Consider the following 22,080-nt stretch of genomic DNA (forward strand, 5'->3'; position numbering starts at 1 on the left):
TAAACTGCTACATGTCTATAGAAAACTCAATATAATCTATCTGTTCAATAAGATTAAGGGAAATTATGCCTGTATTACATATTACATTGTAGTAGTTGTTTGCATATTATCAAAGTAGATCCCATGTGTGTAAATCACCACAAATATCATCATCATCATCATCATTATCATCATCCATCTGTATTTTTATCATAATTGGTCAAATCAAACATTATGGGAAATAGCAAATAAGAAAAACTTAAATATAGCTAATCAGCATTTGTATATATTATTTAAGTATATTAATATTTAGAATTGTTTATACTTTCTGTGAAGAGTCAAATTCTGATATTTTCATTTTGGGTCTAACATCCAAGGTACAATCCCATCAGTTCCAAAAAGTGGTCCCTAAGTCCTGGGGCCCATTTCAGTAATTTCTATCATATGATTTTGGAACATTCAGTCAATTAGTAGCCTAGAAGACTCAAAAGAATATTTTGAAATCTATTGATTCTCTCTCATCATATACTTATAAATGCCTTCTAATTTCTAATTGGCCAGTGCTTGTTACCCCCATAGAAAATGTTGCTGGCAGAACATTAACCTTCCTTTACTCACTCAACAAATACTGACTGAATGTCCATTATGTGTCAGACATTACACAATGGGCTGTGGCACACACACACACACACACACACACACACACAATAAAAGTAAAAAAGAACAGGCAGAAATTGTCCTCAAATTGCTCGTGATCCTATTAAGGAAACAAAAATGTGAAACCAAAAGGCAATAAGATAAATGCTATGGCAGTGTTAGGGTGAAAATAATTTTCATTTCCACTTTGGTATTTCAACTTTATGTCACCCAATAGGTCTGTTTAGGGAGCCATTAGAAATCCTTCTTCAATGTTCTCATTTTGACAGAGCATATTTTGATCACATTGTCACATTCTTCATGTTCCCAGATGTCCTGCTTAACTTTATTGTCCTGATTTTTAAGGATCTCGTATCGTTCCTGAAGGGGCTCTAAAGATTCTCCATTTTGTGACAGACTGCAACTAAAAGAACCGTGGTATAAAGGCCATAAGATTCATTAATATGCAGATGCTACAAATAAGCTTCACATTTGTAATAAGTCTTCAATCCCGCAATTGTTTTGTCTCCAAAAACTCTTGCATAGTTTGCAAAGAAACATTGTGTTATCTCCAAACTTGTTTTGTACACCGAAGGAACTTGAAGAGTCCAGCAGGGTCTAGCTTCCACAGACGAAGGTAGAAAGGGCTTTGACCCAATTTGACCCCTTTGGTGATTCTAAGATAAGGACACTTTATCAGAAATAGCAGAACTAAACTTTATTGATTTTTGTAAGTGCCATGAAAAATATAATGCTCTAATTTTCCCAGGTATGATAAGAATAATTCAGAGTATATTTTACACTGTTCTTGGTTATGCTCGGTAGTAAATTGTGCCAATCATTATTTAGTATAATTTCAAGGTCAGAACGTTTTGCATACATTTAATCAAGAGCATTACATAAGTCTACTGTAATTTAGTCATTAAAGACTATCATACACCAATATTTGAAGTGCACGGATATTTTAATATGTTCATGCTATGTTACCATCTATTGAATATAATTAATAGAATGAATCTTCAGCATTCAGTGAAGATTGTAAAATTGCTGAGATTGTAAAATTTTGGTTAACATAGTGGGAGGGAGAAGAGTTGGAAAGAGTACATTTCCGTGGAAGACGGTGGAGTAAAAGGGGAAAGAGAAAATATTTATTGCTTATTTAGTACTTGTCAGTATTTTATTTAACAAAAAAAAAATGAATGAGGTAACACTATATCAATTATAAATCTATATTTGAGAAGATATTTATAAAGTTTTTCAGTGTTTATATTTTAAGGTTTTATCTGTTTAAATTCACATTTTTGAATGTTAGCATAATCTTCTTTTCATAGAATGTACCTGTACACTTGCAGTTCTGGGTAGTGGGTCCTGTCATTATCAGCCCTGCCTAGTGAATCATCCCGAAATATCTTCAATTGAAGATGGGGATTGGACGTTTGGGCACGGCCACAAAGTTTATTGGAACATAAAAGCGGATTATTCTGGAGTGGTGTCAGCAAGATGGCAGACAAGAAGTTCCAAGCCCTACTGCCCATGGAAAGACTAAATAAAAAGCAACATACAGGTCACAACGGCTTTGTAAGAACTCCAGAAAGTAGTTAAGATGTGGCAGTAATCAAGCAAATACCTAGCCAACAAAAAGCCTCAATCAAAATGCCAGGAAATTTCATGGCATTTTCGCTTGCCCTTGCCATATCCCACCTCTGGTGGACCATGGTGTAGTGGGGAATAAACTACTCAGTTCCAAGTTCCTCTTAAGGATAGAAGGAAAAGGGGCATTCACTTTTGAATGTCCCTCTCTGTAAAGACAGCTTTCCTACTACTCTTACTTTCTAATCTTATACTCTAACAAACTTTTGCCTGCTGCTCAAAAAAAAAAAAAAAAAAAAAAAAGGAAAAAAGTGGAACTTGCAATATGTTGGCTTCTCTGGGGGCTGTCTGGGTACTGGTTTGTACTTGACTTGGAGAGCTGAAGAGAACAGTCAGCATAGGTAGGATATTAGGTTGGAGGCTGTTGAAAGCAGTGGTGAATGCCATGAGGTAAAGAGCTTCAGATGACCCTTTCAAAGACTGAAGAAATGGTTATTTTTTTCAAATTCTCAATTTTCAACAAAGAGCACAAGGCATACAAAAAGGCAGAGAACAAGGACTATTTAAAAGAACAACATAAGTCTCTAGAAACTGACCCTAAAACAACCAGGTCTATGTATTAACTGGCAAAGACTTTTAAAACATCTGTCTTGAATAGCTTAATGAATACAGAAAGGCATAATGAATAAAATCAGGAAAACAATACATGAACAAAATAAGAATATCAAACAAAGATATGGAAATTATAAATAATGAACCAAGCAGAAATTCTGGAGCTAAAAAAAAAATACAACAACTGAATTGAAAAATTCACTAAAGAAGTTCAACAGCAGACTTGAGCAGGCAAAATTAAAAACTAGTGACCTAAAAGACAGTTTATTGGAAATTATGGAGTCTAAGAGTGAAAAGAAAATGAAGAAAAGTGAACAGAGTCAAAGGAAGTTTTGGGATGCCATCAGGCAGACAAACGAATACATTATAAGAGACCCAGAAGGAGATAAGTTAGAAAAAGGGGCACAAAACTTGTCTGAAGAAATATGTTGAATTTGAAGAATACAGAGTATATACATTTGAGGAAAGACATGAATATACAAATATAAGAATCTCAATGACCTCTAAATAGGAAATTCAAAGAGACCCACAGTGAGGCACATCATAATCAAACTGTCAAGAGTCAAGACAAAGAGAAAATCTTGAAAGCAGCAATAGAAAAATAGTATGTAATGAATATGGAAGTCCTTATAACATGATCAGTGGATTTCTCAACAGAAACCTTGTAAGTAAGAAGGGCACTGATAGATAGATAGATGGGATGATATCTTCAAAGGGCTGAAAGAAAAAAAACTTTTCAACCAAAAATTCTATGTCTGGAAAAACTGTTCTTAAACAATGTGGAGGAAGTTAAGGCATTCTCAAATAAACAAAAGGTAGGGGAGTTCATTACTACTACTCATGCTCTACACGAAATGCTAAAGGAAGTCTTAAAATTGAAATAAAAAGGTAACTGAGAGTAACTTGGAGCAATTAGAAAATATGAAGCTCTCAGCTGAAGATAACTATACGTACAAAAGAAAACCATTATTTAATTTTGGTTTATAATCCCCCTTTTAATTCTTTTATAAAATTTAAAAAATAAAAGAAGTATAAAAATAACTGTAGATTTATTTTAATTGGTATGCAATACATAAAAATGTAATTTGTAACATTAACAACAAAAAATTAGTGGCAAAAGTGTAAAGTAGATTTTTATAAGTGATTGAAGTTAAGTTGTTATCACATCAAAATAGAGTGTTACAACATTGGAATGTTTTATGTAATCTTCATGATAAAGACACAAAAAAAATCTATAAAACATACACAAAAGGAAACAAGAAATGAAAATGTGTCATTATAAAAAACTCAAACACAAAACAAGTCAAGGGAGGAATTAAGGGACAAAAAGTTAGAGACATACAGAAAACAGTTAACACAATAGTAAAATTAAGCTTTTCTCTATTAGTAATTATATTAAATGTAAAAGGGATTAAAATTACCAGTCAAAAGAATTAGCAGAATGGATAAAACAATAAGATTCAACTATGCTGTTTCATTTTAGACCTGAGAACATGAATAGTGAAAGAATGGAAAAAGATATTCCATGCAAATAACAAGCAAAAGAGAGTAGGAGTGGCCATTCTAGTATAACAAAAAATAAGCTTTAAGCTAAAAATTGTTACAAGAGGCAAAGAATATTATATAGTTATAAAAGATTCAATTGAAGAATATATGAAAATTATATATATGCATCAGAGCTCCTACATATATGAAACAAACATTAACAGTATTAAAGGGAAATATAGATAGCTTTATAATAATATCAGGAAACTTTAATACTCATTTCCAATAATGAAACAACTAGACAAATCAAAAAAGTAACAGAGGACTTAAAAACACTACAGGACGATTGGCCCTAACAGATATATACAGAACATATACAGAACTCACATTTTTGTCAAGCACATATAGAATATTCTCTAGGATAGAGCAAATGTTAGGCTACAGTCTTAAAACATTTAAAAAGATTGAAATCATATACAGTGTCTTTTATGACCACAATGGAAAGAAACTAGAAATAAATAGTAGAAGGAAAACTGAAAAAGCCACAAAAAGTGGAAATAACATTCACTTAAAAAAACAATGAGCCAAAGAAAAATTACATGGGAAATTAGAAAAACCTTAAGACAAATGAAAACAAACAAAAAGATTTAAAATCAGAAACCTATCTTTATACTCAAGGAATCAGAAAAAGAACAAATGAAACCCTAAGCTAAGAGAAGAAAGGAAATAATAAAGATTCGAGTAGAGATAAAAAAAAATACAGAAGTGGAAAACAATAGACAATATCAGTGAAACCAATAATTTGTTGTTTGAAAGCTCAGCAAAATTAGCAAACCTTTAGCTAGATCGACTAAAAAAAAAGAAGATTCAATTAAAATCAGAATGAAAGAGAAAAAGTACAACTGATTTTACAGAAATGAATATAAGAGAATACTAGGAAAAATTATATGCCAACACAAGTCAGAAAACCTACATGAAATGAATAAATTCTTTGAAAGGTATAACAATCCACTAAAATTAGATTGTTAGAAAAAAAATAGAAAATCTTAACAGATCTCTAGCAAGTTAAGGTAATTGAATCTATAATCAAAGCCCGACAAAGAAAAGACCAAGACCAGATGGCTTCACTGGTGAATGCTATCAAACATTTAATGAATAATTAACACCAAGCGTCAAACTCTTCAAAAATATTTAAAAGAGGCATGTCCAAAGTCATTTTAAGAGGCCAGCATTATCCTGATACTAAAGTCAGACACTACAAGAAAACTATAGACCAATGAATGTCCCAGATGAAGATTGATGCAAAAGTCTTCTAGAAAATCCCAGCAAAGAGAACTCAGTGACACATTTAAAAAATTATACACCATGATCAAGTGGATTTATTCCTGGAATTCACAGAGAGTTCAACATATAAAAATCAATAAATATAATATACCACAATAATAGAATAAAGAAGAAAAACCACATGATTATCTCAATTGATGTAGAAAACAAAAGTTGGCAAAATTTAATACCCTTTTATAATAAAAATACTCAGTGAACCAGGAGTAGAAAAGCATTAACATAATAAAAGTCACTTACAAAAAGCTCACGGCTGACATTATATTCAGTGGTGAAAGACTGAAAATTTTGCTTTAAGATCAGGAACAAAACAAGGATGCCTGCTACTAACACTTCTATTTAATAAGTACTGGAAGTCCTAGCCTGAGTAATTATACAGTAAATATACAGAGGGGTCAGCTGGACTGACCCCAACACCCAACACCCCCAACAGTTAACTTGGACAATTCTCCCATAGGGTTTTAGGGATAGCTTAACCACTTCTTTGGATAAGCACTGGCATCAGATTCCTCTAACCTTTCTCTTCCAAATAGTACCCTTATCCAACATGTGGGTGACCTTCTCCTCTGTAGCTGTTCTTTACCCACTTCTATTTCTTACGCCATCACTTTCCTTGCCTTCCCAACCAAGGTGATAATGTCTCCCTCTCCAAAGCTCAACTTAATCAACAATCTGTCTCATCCTTAGGATTTTTGTTTACACCAGGCCAACTCACCCTCTTGCCCTACATGGAGCCCAACTCTTACATCTATTTTCTCTATAAAACATAGGCCTTTGTCTGCTTACCCCCACATGGAAGGAGCACTGAGCCCTCATATACCTAATTTTTGACATCACTTGCCCAACTCACCAGTCCTCATATACTTAGGGCAGAGTGTAACAGGCGCTCAAGTAAAAACCCAGTCTTTATCCCACTGCTGCAGAACTGAGCCAATGTCTGTCCTTGTCCTCCTTGCCATCTTTACAAAAATTGTGTTAGGCACAGGAGGAATAACCCATTCTATCCATACACAGGAGCTGTCTCTTACCTTGAGTCAACAAGAAGCTGGCTTGGCTTCCACACTCCAAGCACTTGGAGAGACAGATTGATTCCCCGGCAGGAGTAGATCTTCAAAACTGTTGAGCTTTAGACCTACTGACTGCTAATCAGGGTAGAACTTATGCCTTACTATGGAAATAATATTGCTTCTACTTAAATGAGTCAGGCCAGGTCTGAGACAGCCTTGACAAAAATCATCAACACAACTAGAAGCAGTCAAAAACCATATAAAAACTGGGGTTCTGATTGGTTTTCCTGGAAACTGGATATCTGCTTCTTGGTTCTCATGGTTCTCTCCTTTCCTGGGACCTTTAGTGGTTATTGGACTAGCCCTTATTTTGGGGCCCCGTATCTTAAAATATCTAATCTCATTCAGGACCAAATCTCAGCTCTTGTTCATTCTCTAAGGGCTCAACAAGCTCATGTTTAAGCCCTTGCTTTCAGAGCAGTCCACTATCAACCTTTCTCTCACTCTCAGTTCTCTTGCAGCTAAGTAGGGACAGTTCTATGCCCTTACCCGGCAGGAAATACTTACGGAAAAATGACTTCTCCCAATCAAAAATAGTTTTAAATAAAGAGAGGAGCAATGAAAGGATTCTATTCAAAGCCCCACCACACTTACAGACAAAACTCACAGATGTCTGCACTTGGCCCTCTTTGGTTTTCTGGGTCAAGGGGCCCTACATTCTCAGAGAATAAATCATAGCTATAAAACATAATCTTCTCTAGCCTGACCACAACCCACATCCCAGACAAGTCTTGGACAGAGGCCTTTGAAAAACCTGCCACCTCTTGCTTTTCCTGGCCATACCTCTCCATACCTGCCATAAGCTCAACTTCAACACTCTCACATCCTTAACAAACAAACAAATAAACAAACAACAACAAAACTCAAAAGGCCCAGCCTGACGGAAGCTCAGAGCTGACATTTCTCTAGATGTCCGGCCCCTCTTCTCCCTTGGAGAGCGAATAAACTCTGTCCTGTCCTGCTTGGTGCTCCATTCTGTGCAACTCTTTGCCACCTGTGTCATGGGCCACCCTAACAAAGGTCTTGACCATACAGCAAATATGGGGGTACCTGGATCTTGGACTTTCTGGAACTGTGAGAATCAAATTTCTGTTGTTTAAGCTGCCTATTCCATGGTATTTTGTAATGCAAGCCAAACTGTCTAAGATGCTAGTTAAAATGTTAAGGGCAGATTTTAAATATTAATATGTTATTGCAATAGGGAATAAGGTCCATTATTTCTACTTCCTAGAAAGATTCTGAATATGCAATTAGTATAAATGTATATATATAAATATGCATAATATAGAATATACTTAATATAATATATTAAATATTTAATGCGCTTTTATATTTAATGATTTTATTTAACATTTTATACATGTTTAAGCATTTAATATTTTATACTACTATTAATTTATTAAACATTTAATAAAGCCAGTATTAACACATATCAATTAATGTATTAAATAATAGAGATATTTACTATATTAATGTATAGTTTCAATATTTATTAATTAACAAAAATAAGAATGCTGATAAAAGGCATAAATGATATTATTGGGGTTTTTTTCACACTAGGGGGAAGAGTAAGCAAATCCCAACCAGTTGTTCATAAGGGCTTGAAGCAGGAAATCATTTTTGAGCTCTGCTTTTATGAAAGAGAAGCGATGAGTAGCAGAAATATTCACATAGGCTGTTTGGAAAACCCATCTAGAATGGACATATTGGCAAGCTGGTGACATAGAGACAGACTGCTGTGTCTGTAAGGACAAGAGAATGAGGTGAGGTAATGAGAGGTGTTCGTGTAGGTGGTGTCCAGTTATAAACAACCCGAGTGCCTCGCTCAGGAAATTTGACTAGTGGAAGTTTTTGAGCCCAAACCATGAGAGTTTGAAAAGAAAAACTGTAGAAGCCCAAGAAGAAAAATTGGTTAGGATAGAACCTGAGGCCCAATGAGATTAACAGTCCAAATGAGAGATTGAAGCAAAGCGAAGCAAAACAAAGACAGGAGCACGGGCAGCAGAGGTAGAATGGATTTGGAAATCATTAGGCAGGAGCCGGTGCTGAGGCCGCTCTCATTCAGTGGCTTAGTTTCTCAGAATTGCTGCTGTCTGGGCCTCCACATTAAATTTTCATATGTAAAAAGGGAATTATAAAGGTGACCTAGATCAATGTGTTAAATTACTGAGTCATTAGTGGTTCCATGGCTTGCTACAAAAATAGTTTTAAAATGCCTATTCTTTTTTTTTTTTTTTTTTTAATTTTTTTTTCAACGTTTTTTATTTATTTTTGGGACAGAGAGAGACAGAGCATGAATGGGGGAGGGGCAGAGAGAGCGGGAGACACAGAATCGGAAACAGGCTCCAGGCTCCGAGCCATCGGCCCAGAGCCTGACGCGGGGCTCGAACTCACGGACCGCGAGATCGTGACCTGGCTGAAGTCGGACGCTCAACCGACTGCGCCACCCAGGCGCCCCAAAATGCCTATTCTTAGTACATGTTGCTCTTAGGGTAAGGGGATTATAGAACATAAGTAAGACCGTAATAGTGGGTATGTGTGGATTCCAGAAAACCCAATAAATAATTCTTCTCCAGACAGATTCAGAATCACTTGTGAGTTGGACAAGGAGATTGGGCAAGCAGAGATTAAAACAACACCTTTATTAATAATAGAGCTACAGACAAATACTTACTTCCCTAATTATAGACAGTATTGCACTCGTGTCCCTTAGGGGAAGGGTCTGCCAGGAAAAACCTATAAATTGAAGGAACGGATCTTTTCTCTTTGTTTCTTTGTTTCCGTCTCTCTTACTCCCTCCCCTTTTCCTTTCGTCCTCTCTATTTCCTTTTTCTGTTGGCTTCCTAGAGAGAGAAATATCTCAAACACAGAGTAGAAAAGGGAGTGTGCTGTGAGTATTGGTGGTTCTATTATACTCACCGGTCAGATAAATGACTGATACTTTTATGGACAAGAATGCATGGCAGAGTAAAGGCCAGAGTGTTTCTACAGCAGGATTCATGCATGTGGAAGGACAGAACCTAACCCAGGAATGGGTATGCTGTCCCGTCACTATGCCACAGAGGACTACAAAGGGAAAGCTGCAGAAGCAATACAAAGGTGACTGAAGATTGACATGGTAACTAACTAATGTTCTGTAGTTTATGGTCCCCGTTATCATGATGACACGTAAGCAGAATGAAAGTAAAAATGTTAATGCTGATATAAGCAGAGAGGTGCCATGATGGGTGCGAAACAAGAAGGGTGTTGGGGTAGGAAGGATGTAAGTAATTGGCACACAGCACCTTTCAGCATATTCCAACCACAGCCATACACAGACTTCAGAGACCAGAAGTCCAGATATCAACTTCTTATTACTGGGGAGTATATTTGAAGTTATTGAATGATTGGGAAAACATATAATGAACAAAATATTTCAGGGGGAAAAGACTAAACATTACAGGTGAGGGAAAAAAGATGGAAATGAAGCAATGAAGACTAAAGTTTTATGATAAAATAATTGGGATTCTCATTAAATATTTAAATACTGATAGAATGATTATAGAATACTTATATAACTGAAACGTAATATATATTTATTAAATACTGATGTTCAATGTACAAGATGACTAACAACACTGACAATAGGAATTTTGCTTTACCTCTGCCTTGCTTTTTGTTAAAACATATTTTTATTTTAGAATACTTTCATATTTATGTAGAAGAGTCTTTATTTGTGCACAAGTTGCAAAGTCTGTAGAGTTCCCACCATACTCTTATTGTTTCCCTGATTATCATGTTAAGTTACCATGTTGCTTCCATTTGTCAAAACTCAGAAACTGATATGGTACACTATCACTTTCCTAAACTCTAGAATTTGTCACACTTCCTTCGTTTTGGTCTAGTGCTCTGTTTCTGTTCCAGGATTCTATCCAGGGTCCCACATTATTCTTAACCATCATGTCTCTTTAGGCACCTGTTGGCTGGGAGTTTCTCGGACTTTCTTGGTCTTCAATGACCTTAAGAATTTTGAGAAGTGCTGGTCAGGTATTTTGCAGAAATTTCCCTGAATTGTAGTTTGTGGGATGTTTTTTCCCATGTTCCGACTGGAATATACCTTGTTTGTTACGAAGAACTCAGAGATAAACAGTCATTACCATCACATCATGTCAAGGGTACATCCTCTCAAATTGAGTTATCACTGTTGATACTCTTGACCACATGGCTGAGGGAGTATTTTCCAGGTTTTGCCACCTTAGTTACTCTCCTCTCCTTGTCATACTGTCCTTTTTGGATAAACTCACAAGTAGCCTGTACTTACAGGAGGTATGCTGCCCCTTCTTGAGAGTGGGAGAATCTACATAAATTGTTTGGAATTCTTCAGAGAAGAGTTTTGTCCCTTCTCCCCTATTTTGTCATTCATTCACTTATTTATATCAGTATGTGTCTTAGCTTGGGCTGCCATAACAAAATACCACACACTGAGTGGCATAAACATCAAAAATTTGTTCCTTAAAATCTTGGCAGCTGTGAAGTTCAAGATCATGGTCCAGAAAGATTCAATTCCCTGGTGAGGTCTCTCTTCCTGACTTACTGACAGCCAGCCTTCTCTCTGTGTCTTCACCTGGCAGAGAGAGAGAGAGAGAGAGAGAGAGAGAGAGAGAAACCACCTCTCCTATCATAGCACTAATCCATTCACAAAGTCCCAATCTAAACCTGATTACCTCCCAAAGGCCCCATCTTCAACCACTATCATATTGGGGGTTAGAGTTTCAACATAAACATTTTATGGGAACACAATTAAGCCCATAGCAGTATGGCTATAGTCTATTTACTTTTATTTACTTTTTCTTTTTTTTTTTGTTCTCTAATTAATTATTCCACCTTTGGCTCTTGGGAGCTGTTTCAGTTGGCTCTTGTGTCCCTTTGACATACTCTGTGGGTTTTTTGTTTGTTTGTTTTTTGTTTTGTTTTGTTTTTAGAGGTGGGGGTTAAAGTGGAGGGGAAAGGCATAGGGAGAGAGAGAGAATCTTAAGCAGACTCATGCTCAGAACAGAACCAGAACCAAGGCTAGGTTCCACAACAACCCTGGGATCATGACTGAAGCCTGGGATCATGACCAAGAGGCAGGCACTCAATCGACTGAGCCACCCAGGCATCCCTGGTTTTGGGTTTTGAGCACTCCCCTAATTTCTGACACTACAAGCTTTTCCAGGCTCACTTGTACATCTCCTGCCCCAGCTCTAGAGGCAGTCATCTTCCCAAAGATCCATTTTTGTTTTACTTGTGCTACGTAAAATATTACTTGGAATTACACAATTATATAATTAGACTTGCTGCTCTAGAAACTATATTTTAAACAACTAACATAACAAAATTGAAAAAAAAATTAAATATACAATCCTAAAACTGAAAATAACTTCCAGAAGTCATTAGCCTAGAGTTCGAATTCCACCTGAAAATTCATCCTAGATATTCACTTAAGGTCTTCTGTTTCAATACACAGCAAATATCTCAGATCTCTAAAGTTCCTAGTTTGTTGAATTAATACCATGATATTTCACCGTGCCTATTTCATACTCTTAGGAACTTCTTAGCAAGACATTTTAGCCATCCAGTGGTTTAGAATCAGCATATTTGAGCTTAAGTTTTGAGACACTTCCAATTTGTTACACTTGAAATAAAAAACATTTGGGGAAAAAACCATACGTATAGAGATTATTTCAAATCAACTTCATATTATAAATGATATAATTACTTTAGCACAGGAAATAATCTCATATTTCCAAAATATCCAAAGTAATGTTGAGTTTTCTTATCATTTGAGCCTAGTAATTCTATCAAGTCACTTGTTTTTAATTTTTAAAACATTTTTTAATGTTTATTTTTGAGAGAGAGAGAGAGAGAGAGAGAGAGAGTGAGTAGAGAAGGGGTAGAGACAGAGGGACACACAGAATCTGAAGCAGGCTCCAGGCTCTGAGGTGTCAGCATAGGGCCTAACGTGGGGCTCGAAACCCACAAACCATGAGATCATGACCTAAGCTGAAATCAGATACTTAACCAACTGAGCCACCCAGAAGACCCTAAGTCACTTTGGTTTTAACATTGAGTTCAAATTATTTTAAAACTATTTGTCAATTATCTTTTCCCTCTTTTTTTCTTAAGATAAACATTGAAACCTTAACATTGCTCCTTGATCTATTTGCCAGAGAGATCATTTCTAAGATTAAACACCTGAACAAATTTTCTTTTAGTTATCTTTCCAAACACTCTTAATATTTTCTATTGAGACAGCTTGTGTGTGTTTTTTATTAAAAATCTCTCCTAAAAATATAAAAGATAATAAACTTATACTTTTAGGTCCCTACAAGTATTAAAATGGCATCCATCAAAACTTTAAAAACATTATTTTCAGAAGAGATATTGAAATAATGGTTCATTACTTTCATTTAGATAACATTTCCATTCTAGTATTTTATTAATAATCCAAAGTAAAATGTTTTATGACACCTACTTTCTAATGAAGAAGAATGTAGTTTTAATTGGTTTAAAATTATTGAATTTGGCTCATGTGATTTTTTATGGCATTTTTTTAACTTTTTTTTTTTAATTTTATTTTTGAGACAGAGAGAGACAGAGCATGAACGGGGGAGGGGCAGAGAGAGAGGGAGACACAGAATCGGAAGCAGGCTCCAGGCTCTGGGCCATCAGCCCAGAGCCTCACGTGGGGCTCGAACTCACGGACCGCAAGATCGTGACCTGAGCTGAAGTCGGATGCTCAACCGACTGAGCCACCCAGGCGCCCCATTTATGGCATTTTTAAAACTACCCGTAAAATAAAACATACGCTATCTCCCCAAACATAGGACATAAATGTAAACATTCTCTAATGCAAAGGAAAATATAATAAAATACGAAGTAAAACCACTTCTGTCTTTAACAACATAAGCTATAAAACTTACACATCTTACTGTGGCAAGAGTGTCAGAGGGTAACAAGTTTCCTCTGTCCATCTTATGCAGTAAATCAAGCCATGAAAAGAGAAGGGCCTTGGGACACAGACTGTGAATTAGAGTTTCTGGTTTTCAGAGGGGTTAGGACTAGCCGAGAGCCTGTGGTCTGTGGGCACTGAACAGAGCCTGGGTGAAGGTTAATTCTATTAATATTGTTCTCTACCCTAAGAAACTATCATAGGGAGAGAACAATGACACATTTTATGTACCTTAATAAGACATAGATAAAGCAGGCATAAAAAAGCTAACCTAGGCAAGCTAAACCATATATATATATATATATATATATATATATATATATATATATATAAATGCCTCTTGTATGGGAACTCATTGTCTGTCCTTATTTATTTTCACAGGCATCCTCTATTACCATTTCCATTTTTAATATCAAAACTTTCAAAACAGTTATCAAAGACTGAAAATCATATAGCTTCTCACTGAAGGATCACAAGTCCTACTGCCTCTCATTTCATTTCATTTCTTGATCCCCTGTGCATTCTTTTTTTTTCTTCAATGTTTCAATTTATTTTTGAGACAGAAAGAGAGGGGAGAGAGAGAGAGAGAGAGAGAGAGAGAGAGAGAGAGACAGAGCATGAGCAGGGAAGGGGCAGAGAGAGAGGGAGACACAGAATCTGAAGCAGACTCCAGGCTCGGAGCTGTTAGCACAGAGCCTGATGCGGGGCTCAAACTCACGAACTGCGAGGTCATGACCTGAGCCGAAGTCGGACGCTCAACCGACTGAGCCACCCAGGCGCCCTACCCCCTGTGCATTCTTAATATCCCAGGTGTATTCAGCAGAGCCAGCTAAAGTCATTGTATTTTTATTGGTTATACATCTCTTTGTAAATGAGAAGTAAACTGAGTGTAAGCAGAACTGGTTCATTATTATTATTATTTTTTTACCACATTTTACCACATCGACAGATAATTGGCTAATTTTCTAGTATTCTTTGTCAATACGCTTTTCATCTATACAAATAAAAAGCAAGTGCCTTGAAGTCAAGAACTATATTGTCCCTCTTGTAGTACCAGGATAGACACTTCTAAGGTCACAAAGTGAATTTGGCATACCAAATAAAAGTTATGTATTCTTGCCAGCTCCCTGTAAACCCTGGCTGTTGGAAGATGAACCCCATATACGAGTGCTGTCTCAGTCTCCCAGAATTGCCACCCAACAGGTGTCATTAAGACTTTAAAAGGCCAAATAAATAATTAAAAGCATGTGAAAATAAGGAAATCTTAATAAAATATAGATTTTAGTTAAAAATAACATATTGATGTCAGTTCATTAATTATAACAAACATGCCATATTGACAGAAGATGTTAATAACGGGGGGAATTGAATGTGGAGTCTATGGGAGATCTCCACACTACCTTCTCAATCTGATCGAAAAATAAATTACATTGAAGAAGTCAACGTATATTAAAGGAAAAAAAAAAGGAATAGCACACATTCCCCCCATTCTAACTGGCCTAGCTGTGCCACAGAAATAAAGAACCCAGTGAATTCCATTAGCATGTTTTCATGCTGCATTTCATTTGCTATAAAATAAACCCATGTTCAGAATCAGTCTGGTGTGGATTACCATTACCTTGAATAAGGTATTAGGTAAATTCACAGAGGAGGGTTTTGGCAGAAACACTTTTATCAGGGAAAGAAAGCAAAGTCCTATCCAGAGTAAGTGCCTATTTCAAAAAAAGCCCCATTCCTTTCATGATGAAAGTGTCCAATGTAATCAACCTGCCAGGTAACTGGATTATCTCCTCAGACAATAGTGCCATCGAAGAGCTGTAATCTCGTCCTTGGTCAGCTGAGCAATCAGCGGTGGTACTCAGATTGGCCTTTGTGAGTGGAGGCTGGTACTTCTGTGTCCATTTGTAATGCCCGTCTCTGTCGCCAGGCACAATTTTCTCATGAAAATTGCCCAAAATTCTCATCGGGCAAGTCTAGGAGCAGCTAAGGGGAGAAAGTGACTGGCATCCATTCAACACCTCATCTTGTCCGCCTGAACTTTGAGAACAGTTTACAGGGACACTGCTTCTTAATAAGCACTTACATAAATCAAATATTTTCATTCACTGTGCCCATTTGGAAAGCCCATAGCTTTTCCTAAGATCTGCTTTTCACTAATTTTCTAAGTTGCCTCAAGGTCCCTATTCACTGGGCCAGTGATCATGAATTTATCCATTGTTCAAAATTAGTGTGGATCCATATGGCTATCTCTCTAGCTGAAAAGAATGATCAGATGCCCTGCTCAAAATTTTACTCATTGGATAAGAGTTGGGAGTAGGATTTCCCTTCATCACTGTCCTTCTGAGTGACACCTGAGTGGGACTGTAGTTCCACAGTTGTCTGCTATTGGATGGTGGCAGCATATTCTGGTAAACGATCTGGAAACCATGAGAAACTTTGTTTTTTCCTTAGTTCACCAGTCACAAAGAATATTTGGTACAGGCTGTAAGAAGGAAACTGACGACCCACGAATGGATGTCCATAGGAATCGGAGTCATTTACTTACAAAAATTATTTATGCCCTATCTTGGTCATAATCTCTACTTGTCAATGAAATACTTGGTGAGTTGGAGAACATATGGACAGCTAAGGTTGCATAATAACATGGGACCCATTTTCAAGCATTTGGCCTCTACCATGTCCAGGAGGAGAGCAGAAGTTCTTTCTGACCCCGAGAAAGTTGAAGTTGGATAGTTGAAGAGGATGAATAGTTTTCTCCAATCTTAAACAACCAAATAATTTATTCTAACACAACAGAGAAATATAAGAAATATTGCAAAAAAAAATCAGCTAGCTTTCTCAGAATGAAAGAAATTCATGACTGATAGGAGTTGTAGAATGAAGAAATATGAAATTTGGTGAGAAGGCAATGACCCAAATATTAGGTTTACAGCTTTAAGTAGGGGAAAAAAAACCTGAATGTCATATAGAAATGATGCAAAAAAGATATTGTTTAGTCCACACAATAAATATTTACTGAATTTATACTATTTTCCATGCACTGTGAAAATACAGAGGTTATCGAAATAAGGGACATCTTCCCAATCTTCAAAGAGTATTTTTTGTCAATAAGAGAGATGAGAAAAAACAAAAATAAACATCTAGACAATGTAGGTGAAACGTTATGAGAGGTAAAAATACTAAAGCCTAAATAGATTGTAACAATCAATAATAATAACATTTTCACAAAATATTTGTCAAAATATTTATAATCATACTATAATGAATATGAACCATATGAATATTAACAAAAGTAATTTAGATTTCCAAATTTGTCTTTATCTAGTGTTAATTTGTGAGTCTTTACAAATTATATTAGCAATCGTTTTAGATGCTATGGCTGCAAAACATATTGCCAAAAAATTGATGTAAAACGATCACTTATTATCACAGTCTGTGAGTCAGGAATTGACACAACAGGGATTATTTGTTTTCTTGCCACAATATCTGGGTCCCCAGCTGAGAGTCTCCACCAAGGGATTGGAATCAGTTGAATATTTAGTCACTCACATGTTGGGTGGTTATTCTGGTTAACAGCTGAGAAGTTCACTAGAGTTGTCTCAAACACTTATATTTAGCTAGTCCTTGTAGTCTGAGCCTTCTCAGAGCATATATTGGGTAGGTTCTAAAGGTGAGTCCCCTTGACTGATTGCTGTGTTGCCCCAATCTAAAAAAGAACAAAATTTTGCCATGTGCGACAACATCAATGGGCCTGGAAGGTATCATGTTAGGTGAAATAAATCAGAGACAAATACTATATGATTTTACTTATATGTGGAATCTGAAAAACAACACAAATGAGCAAACCAAACACAACCAAAATCATAGGTACAGACCACGGAATATTGGTTGCTAGAGGGGAGGAGTTGGTGAGGTTGGGGAGTGGGAGGAACAGGTGAAGGGAGTCCAAGAGGTACAAACTTCCAGTTATATATATATATATATATATATATATATATATATAATATTGTATTATATTGTATTATATTATATTATATATATTATATTACATATTATATTATTATATTATATTTATATTATAAATATATATTATAAATATATATTATAAATATATATAATATATAACATAATTATTATGTTTCCGGGAGACATAATGTATACCTTGGTGACTACAGTCAGCAATATTGTAGAGTGTATCTGAAAATTGCCAAATGTGTAAATAAATACGAAGTTAACTTTGTATGGTTATGGATGGAACTAGACTTATTTTGGGTTTATTTCACAATATGTACACTTATCAAGTCATTATGTTGCGCACCTGAAACCAATATAATGTTATATGTCAATTATACCTCAATAAAATTTTTTTAAAGAAAATGTGTCAAACTATATGTATCGTCAGAACAATTTCTGTGTTAATGAACAACCAATTTCTTTGTTATTGTAAAATAGATGAGTCTAGTCTTTATCTTCTGAGAAGAGTTTAATTTTTTTTCTGCTATTTGAACCGAATTAAGATTGAGGTTCGAAAATGAATGCCACGATAATTTTACATCAACCCTAAGCTAGATGCTCTCCGTTCACTGAGAATTGACTGAAAGTATTACAAAGAAAAGGAATTTGTCCTTATTTGAAAAGTATCCGCAAATGGACCAAAGTAACTCAGGTTGAAACCCGATAATATAATGACAGTTATTTTCTTTCTGCTTTGAGAATTTGTTCTAATAATACACTGCTTTCCTTCCCATTTGAGCAACACTATTGACCACAATTATTCTCTGTGTGAGGTGTTTATGGAAAGACCAGTGTGTGGTGATCATTTCATTGCATGCTGTTCATGTGTGAAAATAAATCCTTGATTTTCAAACTTAGTCATTTGTTGCTGTTAGTTTTTTTCATTCTTTCATTTTGAACTCATAATCTGACTGAGACATTAATTCAAAGGCACTTATCTCCAGCCATTTCTAAAGGCAGCAAACCCATCCCAGAGCTCTGTCAGCAATATCTCAGAGAGCTAGCTTTCTGAAGTGACCTCGGTGGATGCCACTTTTGTCCTCATGAGCCACCAACAAAGTCTCTGGGCATGAACAGTACTGTCTTCATTCTTTGTGCATATCAAGTCAAAAAACTTGTGATGTATTTGTGGTGGGCACATAGTCAACTCTGCCAGTATAGGTTTGTATGACTAGTACTCATTGCTGGCTCAGACATTTCTTCTATTGTTTAGAGAATATAAAAATAAGGTACAGAAATGGGCAGAAGACATGAATAGACACTTTTTCAAAGAAGACAACCAGATGGTCAACAGACACATGAAATGATGCTCAACATCACTCCTCATCAGGGAAATACAAATCAAAGCCACACTCAGATATCACCTCACGCCAGAGTGGCTAAAATGAATAAATCAGGAGACTATAGATGCTGGCCAGGATGTGGAGAAACGGGAACCCTCTTGCATTGTCGGTAGGAATGCGAACTGGTGCAGCCGCTCTGGAAAACTGTGGAGGTCCCTCAAAATATTAAAACTAGATCTACCCTATGACCCATCAATAGCACTGCTATGAATTTACCCAAGGAATACAGGAGTGCTGATGCATAGGGGCACTTGTACCCCAATTTTATAGCAGTGCTTTCAACAATAGCCAAATTATGGAAAGAGCCTAAGTGTCCATCAACTGATGAATGGATAAAGAAGATGTGGTTTATATATACAATGGAATACTACTTGGCAAAGAGAAAGAATAAAATCTGGCCATTTGTAGCAACATGGATGGAACTGGAGGGTATCATGCTAAGTGAAATAAGTCAGTCAGAGACAGATACCATATGTTTTCACTCATATGTGGATCCTGAGAAACTTAACGGGAAACCATGGGGGAGGAGAAGGGGAAAAAAGTTACAGAGAGGGAGGGAGGCAAACCATAAGAGACTCTTAAGTACAGAGAACAAACTGAGGTTTGATGAGGAGTGGGGGAGAGAGGAAAGTGGGTGATGGACATTGAGGAAGCCACTTGTTGGGATGAGCACTGGGTGTTGTATGGAAGCAATTTTGCAATAAAATATGTTTAAAAATAAAATAAAAGTCCACAAAAAATAATACAATAAAAGTCCACAAAAAATAAATAAAAATAAAAATAAGGTACGAAGATATATAAATGGCAGATGAGCACCTGTAAAGATGGGTAACATCTTAATATCAGGGAAATGCATTTCATACCAAAAGGATATACCACTTTTCACCACGTAGGATAGAAACAATAAAAAAATATGGTCCATAACAAGGATTGATGAGTTTGGGGAATAATAGGAACATACTTACCTAAGGGTGAGATTGTTAAAACGATGCATCCACTTTCGAAAACAGTTTTATTTCTTCAAAATATTAAGAATAGAGTTATGCTATGACCCAGAAGTTCTGCTCCTAGGTATATTCCCCAGAGAATTGGACATATATGCTCATTTAAAAACTTATACATGAATATCTATAGCACCTTCATTCATAATAGTCAAAAAGTAAAAAAACCCAAATGTTCATGAGCTCATGAATAGGTAAATAAAACAGGATATATCCATGCAACAGGATATTCTTCAGCCATTAAACAAGGCTAAAATACTGACACATGCTACAGGATGGGTAACTCTTGAAAATACTATGCCAGGTGAAAGAAACCAGTCACAAAGACCACATATCATGTGAATCCATATATATGAAAAGTCCAGAATATAGAGACTGAAAGTATGTGAATTGTTGGCTATTTGGCATGTTTCCTTGTCTTTCACTTTGTTTTAACATATGAATTATCAATTCAACCCCTTAATACCACTCTACATTAGTAATAGCTACTGATCTTTATATAGGATTAGTAATATGAGCATACAGATGATGCCAGAGACTTTTAAAGTACGTTAAGTATGAACTCATTATATCTTCACAACTGCTCTAGGAAGTAGGCACAGTCAGGTCAACATATAGGAAAACTATAGTACAAAATTATTGGGTGATGTTCTCAAGGTTACAGAGATAGTAAGTAGCAGATTGAGATTGGTAATGAGGAAGTTTGATTCGAGGATCTTTCCATGGTGTATCTCTTGAAAGTTTAATTTCATTCTTATGTTACAGATGTTTTTTACGTACTGCCAGTAGTAACTTCTTTCCACTGAGATCTGCGAAGGAATGAAAAGCACTAGGCATTCTGTCATTAAGAAGTTGGTGGTGTGGATTTTTCCTAACGAAAATGAGATCCTTGAGTCTTCTTTGTTTTCTACCCTAAAGGGATCTATATTTTTTTCAACCTCATACATAACTGTCAAACTTGTAACTTTGTATATGATTATAAAATCATGGCAGTTATTGTTATACTGTGAATGTGAATTATAAAGCCAATAAATAATCATAAAATACTTCTCATATAAGAAAAACCTGACTCACCAAGTATTTGACAAGCTATGCACTCACCTATGAGCAGCTCACATTATTCAAATGCTTAAGCTTAAAATCTCTTTCCAAGTGAACATATATAATTTCGTATTGGTTTCTAGTCCTCTTTCAGGAGTGGATTCTTTTTCACTCCTCCCTCAATCCTCAAATCGGTTCTCACTTTATTCTTTGGTGTTACTCTGCTGCCTTTCAAGACCATTCTAGACATTCATTATTTTATTGCTACCACAGTTTGATCACTAATCCATGGTCTGTGGTTGTAAATTTAGAACTTCTTATGGTTAGTTTTATGTGTGAACTTGTTTAGGCTCTGGCACTTACTTGTTTAATCACACACTACTACAGGTGCTGCTGTGGAGGTCTGTTGTAGATGTTGTTAATATCTGCAATCCGTTGACATTAAATAAAAGACATTATCCTTCATTACGTGGGTGCACCTCCCCCATTGAGTTGAAAGGTCTTGGAAGCTAAACACTGAGGTTTCCCAAAGAAGATATTCTATGTCCTGACTGCACTATTCACCCTGCCTGAATTTCCAACCTGACCTATGGATTTCAAATTTGCCATCTTCACAGTCATGTGAGCCAATCTCTTACGGTAAGTCTCTCCTTTTTATCTAGATCCGTCTCGTATTGGTCTGTTTCTCCAGAAAGCCCTAAGACAGTACTCTTTTTGCTTCACTTAATTTTGTCCTTACGCATTTCTGAAACCAGGAAAATATTTTCGTGACTCCAACTCTTGGTTAGCATTGCCTACATAATCTAATTGAAAAGCTCGGTTCTCTTCATTTTCTTTTAAAATAACCCCACCCGGAAAATAGATATTCACAGTTATAAACTATCTTAGATGACACCGTAGACACAGGGCTGTTAGATTAAATTTTACTACAACTCTCACAACGTTTTGGGTTCCATCTTTATAATACAATAAAGTACCATCGAGACACAGCTCCTGTTAAC

The 22,080-nt window shown here is 36.0% G+C and overlaps 1 pseudogene; it reads right to left on the reverse strand.

Annotated features, from left to right (window-relative positions):
• LOC123586655 overlaps nt 1–15,644 on the reverse strand; it is a 58,000-nt pseudogene extending 42,356 nt beyond the window's left edge.
• Nucleotides 15,645–22,080: the final 6,436 nt, after the last annotated feature.

The sequence above is a fragment of the Leopardus geoffroyi genome, chromosome C3 (assembly GCF_018350155.1).
Source record: "Leopardus geoffroyi isolate Oge1 chromosome C3, O.geoffroyi_Oge1_pat1.0, whole genome shotgun sequence".
NCBI lineage: Eukaryota > Metazoa > Chordata > Mammalia > Carnivora > Felidae > Leopardus > Leopardus geoffroyi.